General features: G+C 38.9%; 1 protein-coding gene and 1 pseudogene across 31 annotated transcripts in view; both read left to right on the top strand.

Annotated features, from left to right (window-relative positions):
- Nucleotides 1-4,546, top strand: part of NRXN3 (neurexin 3) — a 1,562,383-nt gene that overhangs the window by 1,201,654 nt on the left and 356,183 nt on the right. The window lies entirely within an intron of this gene.
- On the top strand, nt 2,212-2,902 carry LOC102259267 (annotated as a pseudogene).

The following is a 4,546-nucleotide window of genomic DNA, read 5'->3' as shown; positions in this document are numbered from 1 at the left end:
TTAAATAGGAATCTAATGTGCAGTGAACAAGGCAAACTCCAGGCACATCAGGTGAGCCCTGTGGCTCATGTGACCTAATGACAAACCTACCTTAACACCGTTGGTGGGATGAATTATCTCATTGACCCACCACTCACACTGTTACTAGTCATTACTCTTGGGGTATTGTTCAGTGTAACAGGGCAAGAAATAACTTATTGACTCCTGGAAGCTGTGGATGATAGATTTTAAATCCCTGGCTGCATTCATAAGGCACGGAAGCTCACTGTATTGATGGGGGAATTAATTAGCCGCCCACCTTGTAGCATCATATGCTTAAGTCCTGATGCTGTCACTGCTGCTGTTTCATCTTGTTAGTGTTTCCTGGATAGATGGCAGAGGAAACTGTACACCTGTATTAGCTTCAAAGATAGTACCAACAGCCAGACTTGTCATTTTGCAGCCTGAGATGACAACTTTGGAGCCTGCAATCATTTAAAGACATTTAGAGAAGCCCTGTTGATGGACCCAGCTAAGCTTCATCCAAAAGTCAATTTATACTCAGGATAAGAGGAGATGATTGACAATTAAGTCTCACATTCTATTCTTGATTCCTCAGTTAACCTCTTTTATTTTATTATTTTTTTAAAATATATTTTATTGATTTTTCCACAGAGAGGAAGAGAGAGATACAGAGAGTCAGGAACATCGGTGAGAGAGAAACATCGATCAGCTGCCTCCCACGCACCCCCCACTGGGGATGTGCCCACAACCAAGGCAGATGCCCTTGACCAGAATCGAACCCAGGACCCCCCAGTCCTCAGGCCGACGCCCCATCCACTGAGCCAAACCGGCCAGGGCTATTTTATTTTTTTAAAGAAAAATTTATTTGACAAGTTTCACTTAGCGCAATACACCTAAAAGGAAATCACAATACAATGAAAGATTTAAATCAAGGCCTCGGAATTTCATACAAACACCAAGACCAGAATCCCAAAGTATTGGTATTGCATCTCAAAATTTCCCCATTAATTAAAAAAAAAGCTTAAACTTACATACCTTGGAAGTTATTAAATGAAACTAGAATTAACAAACATGCCAAATATTTCACTTTTAATTGTAGACACAGCTCCTATATTGAGTTTTACAAAAAAGCATGTTTTTCAAGATGCTTCCACAAACAGTGTTCGATGCGATGTGGTATAAGAGCAACATTTAACATATTTCAACTTTTTTAACCTAAATATACTTACTGTTTAACTACATTCTACAATAGAACTAACTTGAGAAAAGCTAAAAATTGTTTAACAGTTATAGTTTACTCAACTTAGTTGTTACATCCTAGATGAATATTTGTGTTAAAAAATATTGAACCTTTAAGTCTTCAATTCAATCCTGATTTCCACTTAGAGTAAGCATAAATCACAAGTTGGTATTGCAAAAATTGTTACTTTTTTTTTTCTTTAAAATAATGTTGACCAAGAGTCAGTGATAAGGATCAATTACATTCCCCATCCACCACTCATACTAGTTATGCTAGACATCCCTCCCATTCCCTTCACTCCCACAGATGCACAGCATACGCTACTGTAGTAGCTGCTGTCCACTGGTCCTTGGCTGCCTATGCAATGTTCTATTGCAAATCACTGGAGTTTTCCTATAAAACTTGCTCATATCCACTCATGCTGTTCTGGCCACCATAGCCACCTCCATAACCACCACTCAGCTGCTGGCTGGTTGGGCCACCGTAACTGGACTGGTTTGCATAAGCACCACTGCTTGCTCCTGCTGTAGAATTCAAGAAGAGTCCTACACACCTGTGTTCATAAGCATCACCGCTTGCTCCTGCTGTAGAATTCAAAAAAAGTTCTACATATCTGTGTTGCATATTTGCTTTGTCTTTCGACGCAACATCTTCTTGAGTTGCAAACTCAACATCTACTTCACCAGTTACTCTGCCATCAGGAGCAATTTCAATATGTACTCTCACAGGGTTGAGAGGTGAAAAAAATTATAAATGCCATTCTCAGTAGCTCTGTAAGGTAATCCCCGCATGTATCCAGTGTCCAGTTGTGCTCTGGAAAGTAGAGCCACCATCCCCATATATGTGGTCAGACATTCCTGAAAAACAGTAACTGAGGTCTCCTTGGTCTTGCTCGGCGGATGAAGTGCAGAGTTTTTTGTTTTTTCTTTTCTGTTTTTGTTTGTTTGTTTGTTTGTTTTTCTGACTGAAAAATCCAAAATGGGGCTCAAGGTATATGTTTCATCTATACCAGAGAAAGCAGACCGAGTGGCGAGGCTTTTGTTGAACTTGAATCAGAAGATGAAGTCAAATTGGCCCTGAAAAAAGACAAACTATGGGACACCGATATGTTGAAGTATTCATGTCAAACAACATTGAAATGGATTGGGTGTTGAAGCATACTGGTCTAAATAGTCCTGACATGGCCAATGATGACTTTGTACCGCTTAGAGGACTCCCTTTTGGATGTAGCAAGGAAGAAATTGTTCAGTTCTTCTCAGGGTTGGAAATCGTGCCAAATGAGATAACATTGCTGGTGGACTTCCAGGGGAAGAGTACGGGGGAGGCCTTCGTGCAGTTTGCTTCACAGAAAATAGCTGAAAAGGCTCTAAAGAAACACAAGGAAAGAATAGGGCACAGGTATATTGAAATTTTTAAGAGCAGTCAAGCAGAAGTCAGAACTCACTATGACCCACCACGAAAGCTTATGGCCATGCAGCGGCCAGGTCCCTATGACAGACCTGGGGCCGGCAGAGGGTATAACAGCATTGGCAGGGGAGCTGGCTTTGAAATATGAGGCATGGAAATTATGGTGGAGGTTATGGAGGCTATGATGATTATAATGACTATAATGATGGCTATGGTTTTGGGTCAGGTAGATTTGGTAGAGACCTCAGTTAACCTCTTTTAATTCAGTTTATTTTTTTACCCTGTTTTCTATAAAATGGCAGGTAATTTAATGGCACAGATGATTATTTCCTACAGTTAGGATGGACTGTATCTTTAGAGACAATTACATTGCTACCATTACTATCACTTCCCACTAATACTAATAGACAAAGTACAGGTATGAGATACTGCATGAGAACTTTGTTTACATTACCTTATTATGAGCTCACAACAACTCAGTATTGTGAGTCGCTCTTAATATCCTCACTTTGTAAACGAGGCAACTAATATTTAATGAGACTGAAGAATTTCCCCAAAATAGCACTTCTAATAAACTGCTGAGCAGGCCTTCAACTTTGGTTCTGACTCTTAATTACTTTCATACTCCTAATGTAGGTATTAGAGTAGAAAGTGTAGTGGTGATCATTTTAATTCAACACATATTTATGAAACAGTAATCTATTTGGATGTGTTAAGAAGTTTAATATAAAGGAGGGGAATCCAAATTGTACCTGAGACTTAGTTTTAAGGCAGCATCAGTTATATACCAAGGAAGGTAAGAATATTATTGTTTGTAGAGATTAGAGAAATGTTCATAGACAGGGTTGGTTAGATTTAGACTCTGGAACTGGAAGAAGGAATATGCCAGGTGAAGATATGAGCTTGAGGATAACCTCAAAGGAAGAAACCACAGGCTGTATTCTCAATTTGGTGAGGTGTTCTCTTTGACCAGAATAAATGGCTTGATGGAAAAGGCAGATAGTATGGAATAGGAGAAAGAGCATATGTTTTAGAAGCAAGTGGTCTGTGATTCAAAATCTAGCTCTGCCCCCAACCAGCTCTATAACCTTGGATGCATTATCTGACTGCTCTGTAAATTGGACATAGTGATAATAATGCCACCTTCCAAGTCTGTGTGAAGAATGATGCATGTGAAAATGCTTAATGAGTATCTGGTTCACAGTAGATGCAAAACTAATGATAGTTATGATTTTAGGTTTGTTTATTTTATTTCTTCTCAGGCACTTTTAGCCTGTAGAGAGGAGGACTTGAACACCAAACTGATAGATTTCTTCTGAAAGCCACCAGATATTGAAAGGTTTTGAGCAGAAGATGAAATGCCCAAAGCTTGATTTTTAGGAAGAGTATTTTTGGTATGTTGAAATAATGTTTTTCACCGGGTTCAAGGAAAATAGATAACAGGATAGGGTGTAAGTGGTCCAGGTAAAACCAAAAACACATTTTAAGGACTTATTCAAGGATGATGATAATAGGAAGCTAATGAAGATGAAACAAAAGGACATTTCAGAGACAGAATCAATAGGTGTTGGTTGCCAGCTGATTGAATGGATAAGTAGAGAAGTAAGGAATGCCTAGAATGAGAAGGTTATGATTTCATTATCAGCAACAGTAAAATCGAGACATATTTTTAAAAAAATGTATTTTAGGATAAGGTGAGAGTTTTACTTTGGTGATGCAAAATATAAGCATCCAGGAGTTAATATGTAGAGATTTCCAATTGGAGTTGTGCAGTGAACTCGATGAGAGATACAGGATAGAGGTAGGAATTTGAAATTTTTCAGCCTGGCAATACAGTGGAAGCTCTGAGGATTGCTAAGATCTCCAGGGAGATAAGTGAGTAGGAAATGGGGAGAT

Source organism: Myotis brandtii, unplaced genomic scaffold (assembly GCF_000412655.1).
Source record: "Myotis brandtii unplaced genomic scaffold, ASM41265v1 scaffold132, whole genome shotgun sequence".
NCBI lineage: Eukaryota > Metazoa > Chordata > Mammalia > Chiroptera > Vespertilionidae > Myotis > Myotis brandtii.
Note: the sequence above shows the minus strand (reverse complement) of the source record. Positions and strands in the feature narration are given on the sequence as shown.